Here is a 16557-nt window from a genome sequence, read left to right as displayed (position 1 = left end):
TTTAAGGAAAAGGAGGTGGTGGTATTTCTTGAACAAACTTTCTTTCTCTGACTAGCTCTGGCACGACTTCAGGTTGCCTAACTGACTTAGAAATCTTGCCAGTTTCAATTTTATCAGTTCTGTCTTCTTTGGTTTCTACTGAGGACGGTTCCTCAATAGACTCTTCTTTTTCTTCAGAGTTGTCCTTCTCAGGCAGGACTCCGCTTTTCTCAACATCTTTGTGTAAAGGTTCTTCACACTCCTCACCACTTCTTAGCTTGATAACTTTGCAAGTTTCCACATTCTTCACTCCAAATGTGGATGGGGTTTCAGTAGAGCTAGGGAGTGTGCCCATAGGTCTCAAACTCAAAGCAATGGCTATTTTTCGCACTTGGTTTTCAAGATTTTCGATACTCACTCCTTGTGCTAAGAATTGATTCTTGGTCTCTTGAATGAATGATTTCAGAATGTTTTCCAACTGGTTGTTGTTGCAAAACCAGAAGGAACTTGTGATGCTTGATTAGCTTGAGGCTTCGGTTGACTTTGATAGTTACTCCATGAAAAATTTTGATGGTTACGCCATCCTGGGTTGTAAGTGTTGCTGTAAGGGTTGTTATACCTGTTGTTGTTGCCTACATAGTTAGCAGAAACATGATTTGCAGTACATTATTCAAACAAGTGTGCTCCCCCATAATAGACACAAGCAACCTCTGATGCGTCAGTAACCACGTTCACAGGCTCAGGTTTAGTCACTTATGGAGTCATCAAAATTTTCATCATTTGTTGAATTTGAGCGACTTGAGAAGCAAGGGCAGCAGTTTCGGTAACTTCATGGACTCCAACAGGTCTTCTTTGAGTAGCACTTGCATTACCTCTTGTAACAGGCCATTGGTAAGTGTTAGCCATGATGCTTTCTATCAACCGATATCCTTCTTCATAAGACTTAGACAAAAGCGCTCCTCCACTATATGCATCAAACATATTCCTTGAAGAAGGAATTAGCCCATTGTAAAATGTCTCAAGTTGGATACATATAGGGATACCATTGTGAGGGTATTTCCTAAGTAGCTCTTTGAATCTTTCCCAAGCTTCAAATAGTGATTCTTCATCTCCTTTCCTAAATGAGGTGATTTCATTTCTCATCTTTGCATTCTTGGAAGAAGGAAAGTATTTAGCTAAGAACTTCTCAGCTAAGTCATTCCATGTGGCAATGGAATTAGGCTCTAAGGAATTTAACCAACTCTTGGTTCTATCCCTTAGAGAGTAAGGAAATGGCCTCAACATGAAGGCATCGTCAATCACGCCTGGAATTTTGAAATTACTAGCCACGTCTAGAAATTGCCTTAAATGCAAGTAAGGGTTCGTAATTCAAAGGTGTCACATGCAAGTATACAGGTTTTTTTATCATAGCAAATGTTTTGAATCTATTTAGATATGCCTTTTGTATTAAATCTATTCTTTCACTTTAAGCATAAGTATGGAAATAGTAATAGGCGATGGTTTGAATCTAGCTTTCATGTAAAATAAAGTAAACGATAGAAAAACATGGTGTAAAAGTACTTAAAGTGATATAGTTGAGCTTTTATCAAATAATATACTTTAGTGTGCTACTGTTTAATGACGTGTGGTGTCGTGATAAGCAAGGTTAGAAGGATCTAGTAGTGTCTTTCTACATCATTCACAAGCATGCATAAAAGAGTAAGGGAAACAAATCTCTAAGTTCCACTTGTAACTCTAATATACGTCTGTTAAATGTTCTGATTTTCCTTAATGGTTGCGGTTTCTTATATCTAAGTAAACTAGGTCAAGTGAATATCTCTACCCTACTATTTCAACCATTTTTATTCATGAAATACACTTGTTGTTGGATCTCTCACAACAACAAGTTGTTCCCTATATCTAAGGTGATTAATCAAAGAAATAAGTTTTGGATTTGTAAATAAATGATAGAGAAAGCACTAACCACACAATCATATAACATAAACACACTCTTAATATTAATATCGCATTACTCAACTACAAGAGGTTTAGCTCATAGTGAGCTGAGTACAAGCTATGAACATGGTTCTCAAAGGAAACATCTTAAGACAAGAAAATGAACAAAATCTATAAACCTAAAAGGAACTCGGAGTAAGACTCGAGATTGTTGGTCTGCAAGAGGAAACTCTAATCGCGCCAATGGTCATCAGCTAGCACAGACTTGGATGAGGAGAGAAGACTCTTTCACACTTCTGCGAATACGCTCTGAGACTGTGTAATATAACTTGGAATTGTGTAACCCTTTTCAATTTTTTCTCCAGCTCTATTTATAGGCCAAGGATTAGGGTTTTCTGTTGCATTTAATCATGGGCCTTTGTTCCTGAAATTCCCTCAAGCCCACGCATCCACCAACTCTTTAGTATAGGGAAAAGAATCTTCGTACCAGCAAACAACAGTGGGTGACAAGGTGTAATGTGGCAGACTGCCACAGCAGGCGCAGACGGTGCAGCAGTGTACCTTCGCCATATTTTATCTTTTAGAGGTGCCTTATCTTTGAATTCGAATATTTCTTTTCTCATTTTCAGCACCACCGAGCCTTTTCCCCTTACTTAGTACTTCTTTCCACTATTTTCTTATTAGCCAGCAACTTTCAAATGTTAAATCTCCATAATCCAAACTTCTCCAGCTCGTAGCCCATCAGCAGACTAGTTCTATATTGCCTCAACTTGACTTCTACTAACCTCTGCACACAAAGTACTAATCAAACTAACAAATGGGAGTACCTATTTTGCTCCATACTATTTTGATTAAGATAATAAAAATGCAGACAGTTTAAGCAAATAAATAGAAAATAAAACAAAACTAACAACTTCAAGGCCATGTATTAACTCACAAAAGGTGGGTTAGGAGTGGTCTTAAAGCAAATACAATTGTCTTGCTCCTTTATGACATTACTCGTGTCTATATCTTTGGTAACATCCTTTCTCTTGAAAAATAGTTGGCTTAATTGTAATTTTAGTCCCCCTATTATCCTTTTTTTTTGGGTTTTGGTCCCCTATTTTAAAATCCGGAATTTTAGTCTCTATATTTTAGTTTTTTGGGGATTTTGGTCCCCCTGCAAATTCGAAGGCAATTTGAAATGAAATGACGCTCACATTGATGATGTGTCAGTGTCAGTTCAACATTGAAATGTTGAAAAAAACTAATTTTATTTAAGATTTATGTTGAACATGTCGTCAATGTAAGTCCCATTTCATTAAAAATTGCCTTCGGATTTGCAAGGGGACCAAAATCCTCAAAAAACTAAAATAAAGGGACTAAAATTTCGGATTTTAAAATAGGAAGACCAAAACCCAAAAAAATGGATAATAGAGGGACCAAAATTGCAATTAAGCCAAACTAGTTTTATTACTGCTCTCTCCTTCAAAAAAAAAAAAATTAAATCTTCGCTTGAGATAACCTCTTAAACTAACTTTGGTATGGAGAACCAATTGATTGTTATCGTTGAAGGTCTTGTTGACTTTGAAGAAAGATGACTCAAGGATTTGATCTTCAAAGTGTTCTCTAAAAAAAGGTTGAAATGGTCTCTTTGATACGCTCTACGATCCTACTTACCTTAATCTGAACAAATTTTTCTGGGTAAATACATCTGTCCAAATACTAAATCTAAAGTGTGCCATTCTTTCTGAAATATCTAGTCTCCTTATCACCATCACCTCAATTACTATTGCTAAAAGTTTCACATCTCATAACTAGATTAGCTAAAAGTTTATTGAATAGATTAAGAAAGTTTCACACTAACTTTCACACCTAGCAACTAACTTTGAGAGCTTAAACAAATTTTATATATATATATATATATATATATATATATATATATATATATATATATATATATATATATATATATATATATATATATATATATATATATATATATATATATATATATATATATATATATATATATATATATATATATATATATATATATATATATATATATATATATATATATATATATATATATATATATATGAGATTACTCTTTTTAACTAGAGTCAATATTAACCTTTAAAAATTCTTTCAATTATTTTCGTTTTTTACTTTTGTCATCACTATTGTTCTTAAATATTTGAATCAGAAAAAGCTCGAATTACTTTTTACAACAATCTATACTCGACTCACACTTGTACACTCACAAAAGTTTTAATAGATGTTCATTCAATCAACCTCTCAATCCTATGTTACCATATGTTTGGAAAAAATTCTGAGTCAATCAAAATGGAACAAAAACACCCACATTTTAAATTAATATTGAAAACACATGAAATTAAACGGTTGAATAATTAGTTCATCCTCGATCAAACTATAGAATATCATTTTCCCTTTAAAAGAAATCTCCTTATATTGAACTCTTTTTATTTGCTTAATAACTGTCCACATATTTGTGTTTTAGCTAGGGGAGGTACCTTTGGAATTGTTTATATTACAATTTTTATTTATTTTTCAAACTATCAAATATATATTTGGGTTTAGGGAAATGATAAATTTACACCACTTTTTAACACCTACACCATATTTCTATACATAATACATATTAAGTTTGTTTTTTAATAATTTAACAGCAATGCTATTCATACCCTCAAGCATACACTACACCGCAGACACCGTAGGTATTGGTCATAAATACGGTAAACAGTACCATGAACAGTGCGTAAATAGTGTTACAAACAGTGCCCATGAATAGTGTATAAACTGTGTAAGTCAAAGTAGGTTAATAACATGCAAAAAAATTGATTAATGAATTGTTGAAGTTGGTTAATAAACACTTATAAGTATTAAAAATAAATTTTAATAGTAAAATAAAGTTGGTTAATGAAATGTAATAAGTTGGTTAATTAAATTATGAAGTTAGTTAATGAACACCTATATGTTACAAATAATTTTTAGACGTAAACTAAAGTTGGTTAATGAAATATAAAAATTTGATTAATAAAATAATGAAGTTGGTTAATAAAGATTCAGATCACTACACCAAAATTGATATTTTGTATCGCCTAATTTAATAGCACTTTTAAAAAAAATGCTATTAAAAAGGAAAAAACACATCTATAATAGCACTTTATGGTGGGGCGCTATTATAGGGTACAAACAATGCAATTTTTATAGCACTTTGTAAAAAAACGCTATTATTAAACTTCACTAATTGATATTTGCACTTTGTTATTGAATTGAATGTAGTTTTTTGATATTTGCACACCAAAAGAATGAATTTGTATACAGCAAAAAAAAAGGTACTATAATAGTGTTTCATAGAGATTGCTATTAATGAATAATCTTAGCACTTTTAAGAGAAAGCGCTATCAAACATGTGCCATATATTAGCGTTTTGTTTGAAAATGCTATTAAACATGTGCCCTATAATAGCGCTTTATTTGAAAGTCCTTTTAAACATGTGCCCTATAATAGCGCTTTATTTGAAATTGCTATTAAACATGTGACCTATAATAGCGCTTTATTTGAAAGTGCTATCAAAATTAAAGCAAAAAATGTACTATGAAGCGCAAAATGCCCACTTCAGTAGCGCTTAAGTAAAAACGCTATTAAAAACGGGTACTTTAATAGCGCTTTTAAAGTGCTATTAAGCAAAATCATTTACAATAGCGGCGCGGTTAATAGCGCTTTTAAGCGCTATCATAAACAAAAGAAAGTTCTATTAAATAGCTTTTATGGTGTAGTGGATGTTAAAAATAACTTTTAATAGTAAAATAAAATTGGTTAATGAAATGTAATGGTTAATTAATTTATAAAATTGGTTAATCACACAATTTTATACCAATACCCATTAATCTAAAAAATAAAAATAAAAATATATTTTATTATTATAATATTTCATTATTCACCATATAGATGAACAGTGAAATACGGTGTAGTGTAAGAAATGACATGAAAATATCATTTCTCTTACTTTAATTTCTGTGCAAAATCATTTAAATTTGATGATATATAGGGTGTAAGATACACATGTGTGGTGTAGGAAAAAATTGTCAAAATAGCACAACTGTTGGATTTATTATATCATTAAACTACTTCTTCTGTTTTAAAATATATAAAATACTGCTTTTTAACTGTGCATCCGTGAAAATATAAGCTATATTTTAATTTAAATTTAATTTAAAAAAATATAACATGTGGAAGTTAATAGAAGAGAGCGGAGTTATTTGAAAATTAATAAAAACAATTTCAATTGAAGTCAATATTTAAATTACATAATATTATTTGGATAAAAATAGACTACACTACAACAAAGTATTCTGTTTATATATTGTTATAGATAAACAAATGTCATTCTTAATTTTCTATTTAAAAAAAAAAAACCATACAACTTAAATGTAATATTTATTATAGAATGAAAAAAAATTAAATTTTAAATGACATTAGTTTTGATATGGAAGAAGTTTTATTTTTTTTATAAGAATCTATTGATAGGAGATGTAAAGATCATAAAAATGATTAAAAAAATCAAGCACGAACTCGATAAGAAAAATTACTGTCATACCCTAATTTTTGACCTAAGATACCACCTCATATCATAGCATATGCATCATTTGCATCTCTAACAAATTGCATAGCTTGTGTTTGCTACTTGTGACTCAGCAGGGTTTAATCAAGAAATCACTCATCAGTACAAGCAACAATCAATTAGGGTTTTGTTTTCCCTTCATCTCAAAAGAACCATCTTCACCAACAATCAACATCTGGTCCTCAAAGATTCATTTCAACAAGCTCAGAGGCTTTGAATCAACCAGATTAGGGTTTTGACTGAAGATAGCACACCCCTGACTTTTGCTCAGGATTTGACCTAATGACTTGGGACATGACCTCAAGACCCCAAGTACATCATTTTGGCCTAATCTATTGACTCAAGACATCTCCAACACAGGGACTGATCAACAATGAAATTTCAAATCATCAGATTAGGGTTTTTTGAACTATCAGGGACTGAAATCAGGGATCACATTTGGGAAACCCTAGAAATCCCCAGGAAGTCAATCAAAGGTTTCAATCATCTTCAAATAATCCCTATGACAACATCCAATGGAAATTACATCTCAATTCAAGATCCACAATCATCAATTTCATCAGGTCGACAATTAGGGTTTTTGACCTAATTCACTGAACAACTGACTTTTTAATCAGAACATGGTGCCATAACTTAAACCATGGCTAAAGGTCCTCCAATAACTCAATATGATCCATTCATACCATTCATTTGGTGAGGATAGCTTGGTTCATTAAAAATCTCCAGAAACGCGATTCGTCTGAAAAAGTCAACTACACAAGATCACCATTGACTTTTGGGGAATTTTGGTCAACCTTGACTTTTGAAGTTTTGAATCATCAATATATGATATATGAAGTCATTTGGTCAAGAAAAATCAAGAAAATCAATCAAGAATCAAAAAGTCAAAGTTTGACTTTTATACTTAGAAAAAATTCTAAGTGTTTTTCAATGGTTTTTTCCAAACTTTGGAAGGGAATAACTCAAAATTTCACCTACAAACTGAAAAAAACTTCCAACATGAAAGTTGTAGATTTTGATCCAATGAACAACTTTCCAAAAGATCAACCATTTAAGAGATATGGAGCTTCAAAGTTGGTATCTTTTGAAAATTTCACTTAAAACCTCATTTTCTTCAAAGTTCATGGATCTTTTTCACCCATTTCCTTAAAGGTCTTGAAGAAACTTTCAACTAGGGTTTTAAAGTGTGTAACATGAGCTTTCCAAAATGTCTAAGAGCATGAAAAAATATGGAGTGTAGCCATGGTTTTGAATTTTGACATTAGTGACCATTATGCTTGAATTTTCACCATTTTCTCACAAAGTTCTTATACTATATGACCAATAATGCAAGAAATGATCAAATAAAATGATGACAACAAGATTCTTATCTCTAAAGATCAGATTGGAGAGAATATTATGGAACTTGAGTTTTTTAACCATGGTTTAGGTTTTTAACCTAAAGCATTAAATGAAAATATTCTCTTTTATCTCTTAAGCCAAAACCATCATTGCATTCTCAACTTGCCAAGGCTTGTAATAAGATTTCATGGCCTATAAATAGAGATGGAAATCACTCTTCAAATCACACCAAAACCTCTCAAAGAATTGGTTTTCTCTTTCTTTCTTAAGTTGTAAGTTTCATGAGTTTTCAAAGGGGGAGAAATACCAATTTCCAAACCTTTGAAGTTTTAAGCAAAGTGATGCTTCTAACACTTCCTAAACATCATATGGAAGTTGTTTGAACCATTCACACCTCTCAAAAACACCCAAATCACATAATCACTCTTCAACCTCCATTTATGCACAAAGTGAGCCAAAACTTGCCAAAACAAAATCCACTCGTGCATCCCTCAAATTTCCACTTCCAACACCTCATATACATCATATAGAACTCATCCAAACCATAAAATTGCAACTGGTATCGTGCCAATCAAGCTCTCTCATTCAAAAACCAGCAAGCTGCACTTTGATTTGGTCATGGAGTTTCAACAAGTTTCAAAGCAAGTTAGGGGTTGGAACACACTCAAATACACTCAAGGAAGCTAACAGGATCAAAAGTTTGCATCTGGAAGCACTCTCTCGAGTTCTGAAAATTCCAGCCAAGGTGAGTTTTTATGCGTTTTTGGATATGATCATTCATGCATATATAGCATAAATTTTTAAAAGTGAATCGTTCATATGATCATGCTAAAGCTAACTGGATCCATAACTTGCATTAAAATCAACTAAGTTTTGAGAATTTTGGAAATGTTCAGTTAGGTCACGATTTGGGGATTGTTAAAATTCGTGCTTGTGTTTGAGTGATAGCCTTAATTTCTTACATGGTTGAATTCGTGGTGAGATGTTGATCATGTTTGATGTTTACACTTTCTGAAATAATTGAGAAATGAGCAAGTTAGCATTTCCACCATTGTTGTTGTTTTTCGGTTCAAACGAAGAAGATGAAGTGGGAAACTCCATTTTTAAAACTTGGCTGATGATATATTTTGTTAGTTGTGTTTTATTAACGGATGTAACAGCCACCCCAGTGGTAAAGCGCGCGCCTATTGAACCTAAGGTCTGGGGTTCGAATCCCCCTCGCCCCAGACTTTTGGTTTTATTTTTTAAACCATTTCAAACACTTGTTTTCAAATATATTTCAACCTTTGCATCATGTTAACACCACAGGCGCGTGGCCTAGTGGTAAAGCTTTTGGTCTGTGACCCTAAGGGCGTGGGTTCAAGCCTTGGCTGGCCCATCCCTTACCTTTTTTTTTATCACTTGTTTTGTTTGGTTTTTTACACAATTTCATTAATCATTTTAACCAATCAAAATTCATCATTTCCACTTCATTTTTTGTACACTTCCTATTTAATATACATATTTTATGAACATCCAAAAAAATCACAAAAAAAAATATTTATTTAATACATTTTAAATAGGTTTAAAATAACATGTTTTTAAGTGTTTTAAAATATTTAAAATATTGTTTTTCATTTGATTTTTCAAACTTAATCACTTGTAAATATTTTGTGATCAAACCCTAATTATTTAGGTCTTAATTAAGCATGAAATTTATTTTTTATCTTAATTAAGTTGACTCTTGTCAAAATTCAAACCGTTTTAAAACAAACGATCACAATTTTTCAAAACGATAAACCGTTTCTTTTTGGTTTTTCTTTTCAAAAGAAACTATTGATTAAATCTTTTTGGATTGATCAATTGATTTTCAAACATGGGCCTCTCGAATATTAGAGAGTATAAGTCCCTTTCCTTTTTTCTTTGTACAGTTTTTCTTTAAACAGAAAACTTTTTCAAAACAAAACTTTCAAACAGTTTTCAAACGACGAAACCTCTCGTTTTTAACAAAACAATCAACCTTGTTTTTGTAAATAAAACAGGGGCCTCCACATAGGTATAAGTCCCATTCCCTTACATGAAATTAGGTATTTCATTGTACATTCACCTTTTTGTACATACCTCGATCAGTTTATATTTAATTTTGAATAACTAATCAAAAATGAAGGTTTTCTTTAAATCTTCCCAAAAATACCATGGGCCTCCATGTAGGTATAAGTCCCGAGCCCTTTTGTAAATACTTGTTTACATAGCTTTTGAATAAACTCAAGTGGGCCTCTCCCCGAGTATAAGTCCCGAGCCCCCGTGTTTACAAACGGATCATGCTTACAGGTATATTTCCTTCATAAACTCCATTGTATACACACACCTTGTCATATATATGTGCTTGTTCATACTTGTTCATATTTGTTCATGTACTTGTTCATATTTGTTCGTACTTGTTCATATTTGTGATTGTGTTATATATATGCTTGTTCAACTTAGTACAACACTAGGTTCCCCATAGCCTCCTATTGGGCTTCGTGCAAAGAATCTCCCTTAGTTTAGGTTAGGACATAGAGTATGGTTTCCCGGTGAAATCGCTCTAAGAGCTCAAACCAACTATACCACGCCTCCTCTTGGGCTTCGTACAAACGACTTGTCCCCCCCATAGCCTCCTCTTGGGCTTACAATGCAAGGACCCTCGGTAGTCCCTCCCATAGCCTCCTCTTGGGCTTACAATGCAAGGACCCTCGGATAGCCTCCTCTTGGGCTTCGTACAAGGACCCACGGGCTTCTTATAAGCATCCCCAATATCCAAATCAAATACCCTAGGAGATTAGACATTTATCATCTCTATGATAGGAGTATCTCTTCTATATCATCACAATCAATCAATCAATCAATCAATCAAACTTTTTTGCCACAAGGCTGGCTAATCAATCAAACCTTTTTGCCACCATACTGGCTGATTAATCAAAGTTTTTGTCACAAGGCTGACTTCATTGAAACTTTTGCCACAAGGCTGGCTGATTAATCAAAACTTTTTGTCACAAGGCTGACTTCATTGAAAGTTTTTGCCACAAGGCTGGCTAAAAAGCATCTTTATCATTCTAAGCACCATAAGTGGCATGGCCCAGGGCTTATGATGAAAAGATTTTCAAACAAAAATCAAACAGATGTATGTGATGATATAGATTAGATACATCGAACATTGAGATGACATTTGTCTCTTATCCTTTGCTTCCACTAGCATAAGTGGGAACTACGATTGCTCTGACTTTCTCAACATCCCTTTGAGAATACGTAGGCACAAGGTCGTATCCTTGGCGAGCAAAACTTCTCCCTCAAACCTTAGAACCCGTAGACCCGAGCTACAGATGCTCTGATTCCCTCTAAGGGATATGTATGCAGAGGATCGCGATGATCTTTGCGAGCATAATCAAACAAACACATTAGGTCCCACCTATTTCACAAGAACCTCTCAATAACATGGAATGAAAAACATAGAAAAGAAACCTATAGAGTACTATAGATACGTTGGGTGCTAATACCTTCCCTTCGTATAACCAACCCTCTTACCCAAGATCTCTCCCCCACTTTTAAGGTTATTGCAGCTTTTTTCCTTTTCCTACTTTGGAAACAATAAAAAGTTTGGTCGGAACAAAAGAAAAATCATTTTTTTGAGCACTCGAGCCCAAATAAGGCATCAGGTGTCTCATCCCGAAAAAGGATACGATTTTTCCCCGCGACAGAAAAATGGCGACTTCACTGGGGAACATCTTTTTATTGTTTCCAAAGGAAGGGTTAATTCTATTTTCTATATTTTTCATTTCATTTTTTGTTACATGTGTGGTTCTGGTTCTGTTACTTGTGTGGTTCTGTTACAAGTGATGCATTATGGACAAATCCTAACCCGGATTAAGTACACATAAGAATTAGGTGGAGGGTATAGTCATGTACAGGCGTACGTGAGAATCCTTCCGCTAAGTGGAGGTTCCTTGTTGGTAATATATGTTTAGCATGTTTCGTAGCGAAGACATTATTACTTTCATTGAACTGTAGAAGCTGAGTTGGCCGTAGAACCCCAACCCATCCTGGCCTTATTAGGTTGTGGTGCAGAAACTATTCAGGTGAAGACTTGGATTAGTTGTCATGCGGAAAACCACACTCAGACGAGTTTTTCTTGAGAATATTGCTGGCTCACAAGTTTAATTGTGCAAGCCGGTAATATCCAAAAGAAAAATGTAGACTCTGACGTATCAGTAGAACATGTTGTGCAGGTGATTAACTAGAACTATCCCATTTTTGGTTCTCTGACCTCATGCTCGTGACGCTGGACCTTTGAACCTATGTGTGTCATACCCCAAAATTTGCCTTCCATATTCCATTTACAATGATCCAAAGTTCAAGGTTCAGTTCCAAAGATTACTCATTCAAAAGTCCAGATGATCCACAATTAACTGGTTTGACCTAAAAGTCAACCATAATCAGAGCACAGTCAAAGCCTCCCAATTTTGGTCAACATCAAGTATGTGAAGCATAACCATCATTTGATCAAGGATTGATCATGATTCCATTAATAGAAACTCAGAGATGAACAAATACAAAAAAGTTCAAATTAGGGTTTCTTAGGAGGAAGTCAACCCAACTTTGACTGGGCATAACTTTCACATGGAACATCAAAAATGCCCCACTCAAAGCCTATTTTGAAGGAAATTGGATTCCCTACAACTTTGTCTCTCACAAGCCAGGGCTAGAAATGATTCATTTGAGAGATACAGTGCAAAAGATTACAGGTCATTTTCAGGCACCCTTCAAAAGCAGTTTTTTGTCAGAGAAGATATGATCAAGATAAAAGCTCCAAATGAAAAATATGTTCCAAAGTGGCTTGTAGAGGACACTTTGAGGTTTCCAAAAAGTCTTAGAACTCCCTCATAGCTTAAAAATTGAGTGAGATATGATTGATCAAAGTTGGGTGATTTTGGAGGACTAAATGTGAAAAGAGAAGGTTCAATTTGAGAAATTTTGCAAATGGGCCCATGGTTTTTTGTTACACTCTTGGTCCACAAGACATTAGCATGCCCAAAATTATTTTCCACGAAATTTAACATTATAGTTGATTTAATATGATTTTTTATTTCATTTTAATGATTTAATTAACATAACAATCAAATATTTTGATGGAAAATAGATTTTTAAGTATTTCCAATCACAATTAATGTCTAAATATATTTAATTTCGTGCATACATGGATTGGAAAGATTTGATACAATATTGATCAAAAATAGTAGCTTGGCATTCAAGAAAGAAATCAAATTTCTCAAATATGGCAAAATTTGATTCAATAATACTTGGGCTCTCTTTGTTAACCTAATTCATTCCAGTATAAGTATCAAACACAAGGGACCAGATTAGGGGACGAATTTCTGAAGGGAGGCACACTTGCAAGAAAAAAAAACACCAAAGAACTCAAAATCGTTTTCAAAGAATTCGTGAATGTCAACAAGAATTAAAGGTTTCACAAGCTTCTTCAGGTGATTTGGAACGTGTCTGGATATTAGCATAGCATCAACAACCCCAGAATTGTCTCCGATTTGTCAAAGTAAGTCATTCTGAAACGTGGATCGATTAGCATGATATAGGCATCTCCATGATGATTTAATTGCATGATTTGCTTTGATTGATTGTTGTGATTATTTTCTGGAATGTTAATTGGATGGTTGTGCGTGTATACGCGATCCGCCATTGAAGGCCGAATCAAGCTCTAGGGTTTCAATTTGGGGGTTTAGATTAGAAGTAAAATTAGGGTCAATTGGGTGTGTGGTTAGATTCGCATGGCCCAGACGAGGAGAATGGAGAGGTCGCGAAATGTTTATGTGAAGGAGGGATCGATTCGCTATTTTTCTGGGTTCGGTTTGCTATGGTGCAGTCCCTAGCTATTTCGTAGCAAATCTGCAGAAGAAATACAGGTTCATTGGGGAAGATGATGGCGTGTCAACGCCTGGTTGGTCCATTTGAATTCACGCGCCTATTTTTTGGGTTAGCTGGCAACGAGTGTATATTATATCTGTTTTCCATGCTGAGAATGATTAAGCAAGTTGGTTGGTGTGGTGAAGCGCGCGTTTGGTAATCCCAGGGTCCAGGGTTCGATCCCTGGCCCTCACAATATTTTTTTCTAAAAATCTCTTTAGTAATCCTATGCATGCGCAAACTTATGACGCATCATGCACTCTCAGATCTGATCCTTAGGATTTCCTCCCAGCTTAGATCCAACGTCCCAGGATGAACACCCATACCATGCACCATACAATCAGCCACACTGAATCCTATTCCCAATAAACTAAATTAATTTTAATTAATTATATGTTTTAATTAATTCCTTTTAATATATTATTTATATAATAATAATTATTTTTTACAAATAAATTATTATATGATATTTATATTAAAAGTTCTAATTTGTTATTCGTGCCGATTAAATCGATTAATCGCTATGGTCAACAATAATTTTAATTAAAATGTTTATTTAATTAAAATGCAATTGAATCATATTTGGTTAAATGGTTGCAACTATTTTATTAGTTGTGATGATTAATCCTTCTTTCCTCTAAATTTAATTTTTTATTATTTGTAATCGTATTAATCGGTTATGAGGGGTAACAATACAAAATAAAATTCACAAAAATAATAAAACACATTAATTCATTATTAGTGATAATCGAATCAATCGATTTGAATTGGTAATGGTGCAAAACCCCTAATCTCTTAACTATGGTGATCAAACCTATTGATCATTGCGGTTAATTGTGCCAAATCAGGGTTGTACGCCCGAATCTTAAAATATTCCTTAAATCCATTCAAAACTACAAAATCATCAAACTACGAAAGGCCATTCAAAAAGCCTCTAAAAAACATTTCTAATCAAATTCAATTCTAATGGCGTACAACCCTCCCCGAACTACGTTGACTCTGATCCTCCATAAGGAGGTACGTAGGCACTTGGCAACAAGGCGAGTCCCCCTCCCTAAAATCTCAAATTTTCCTCTATTCAATTCCTTAGCCATAAACCTTTATCTTTGAATGTTAGCCTTTAGGAAAGGGTTGAGGGTGCCTAACACCTTCCCTCGACCTGAATATAGTATCTTACCCTAATCTCTATACTGCGTAGGGTTTCCTATTCGCCCTTCAGAATAGGTGGTGACTCTAAATTTAATTTTTAGGGCAGGTTGCTACAATGTGTACCATGTTTGTTACCATGTTTGTGTACCGTGTTTGTAGTACCATGTTTGCGTTACCATGTTTGCGCTACCATGTTTGCTTTACCATGTTTGAATATGTGGCATCCATGCATTCATACATTCATTAAAAAACCCATCTTTTTCCATAAAAACATGATTTTTCCAAACATTTAGAGAATTTTCCTTGCAAACATTATAGGATTAAGTTATGGAAGGGGTAAAAAGGTATACCAAAAAGTACGGTTTCAAAGCGCCTGATGTGGAAAAACTAAGCATCTTCTGTACAAGATCCTTCCGATTTTAGGAAAAGTTATGGAAAGCTTTTGCCTATCTTGAACACTCATGTTGATGAAGGACTTCTCAAAACTCTGGTTCAGTTCTATGATCCCGTCTACCGATGTTTTACCTTTCCAGACTACCAGTTAGTATCGACCTTGGAAGAATATGCCAATCTTTTGAGTATTCCTGTGTCTGACAAAATACCCTTCAATGGTTTGGAAGCCATTCCTAAGTCACACGTCATTGCAGCAAGTATCCACTTGAAGAAGTCTGAAGTAGAGAGTAATTGGACTACCAAAGGAAACCTCCCGGGTTTAACTTCACACTTCTTAATAAAGAAAGCCTTTAATTTCATCGAAACTGGTAGCATGATAGCTTTTGAAGCTATACTAGCCTTGCTCATCTATGGGTTAGTTCTGTTTCCCAACGTTAACGATTTTGTTGATATCAATGCCATAAAGATCTTTTTGAATGGAAATCCTGTTCCGAATTTACTTGGTGACATGTATTTCTCTGTCCATCACAGGAATCGCCAAGGCGGTGGAATCATTGTATGTTGTGCACCATTGTTGTTCAAATGGATTGTTTCACACTTACTTGAGTCTCCTATTTTCACGGAAAACCGAGAAGGCTTACGTTGGCCTCAAAGACTTATGTCTCTTACTAATAATGATATTCATTGGTATACCTTGGCTCGCTGTGGTACAGAAACCATTGACAGTTGCGGAAAATTCGCCAACGTACCCCTCATTGGTACACAAGGAGGAATTAACTACAACCCGGTCCTAGCCCGACGACAACTCGGGTATGCAAATTCAACTAAACCCATTGGTCCCTCAGTGGAAGGCTACTTCTACCGAGAAGGGGATAATCCTAAAAGGTTAAAAGCAAGAATGGTGAGAGCTTGGTACGACGTCCGATGGAAAGAAAAAGGTGAGGCAAGAAATTGCATTGCCATGGGCGCCTACACCTACTGGGTAAAGAAAAGAGCAAAAGAGTTCCAAATGCCTTATGCTTATGAAAAACCCATGTTTCCTGCAGTGTCTCAACGACCCAACATTCCCACTATGGAGGAATATCAAGACACTTTGGCTTAGATGAGGGTAGAAAAAGACGCTTGGGAAGAAAAGTTTCGTAGAACTGATGTGGAAAATAGAAAGTTGAAGAAAAGGGTGAAAGATCACGAAAAAACTC

General features: G+C 34.4%; 1 non-coding gene across 1 annotated transcript; it reads left to right on the top strand.

The window, feature by feature from the left end:
* The first annotated feature begins 1018 nt into the window (after nucleotides 1-1018).
* LOC131645442 (small nucleolar RNA R71) lies at nucleotides 1019-1125 on the top strand. Its single transcript, XR_009297063.1, has one exon. It is a non-coding gene; the product is annotated as a small nucleolar RNA R71 (small nucleolar RNA).
* Nucleotides 1126-16557: the final 15432 nt, after the last annotated feature.

The sequence above is a fragment of the Vicia villosa genome, linkage group LG1 (genome assembly GCF_029867415.1).
Source record: "Vicia villosa cultivar HV-30 ecotype Madison, WI linkage group LG1, Vvil1.0, whole genome shotgun sequence".
Lineage (NCBI taxonomy): Eukaryota > Viridiplantae > Streptophyta > Magnoliopsida > Fabales > Fabaceae > Vicia > Vicia villosa.
Note: the sequence above shows the minus strand (reverse complement) of the source record. Positions and strands in the feature narration are given on the sequence as shown.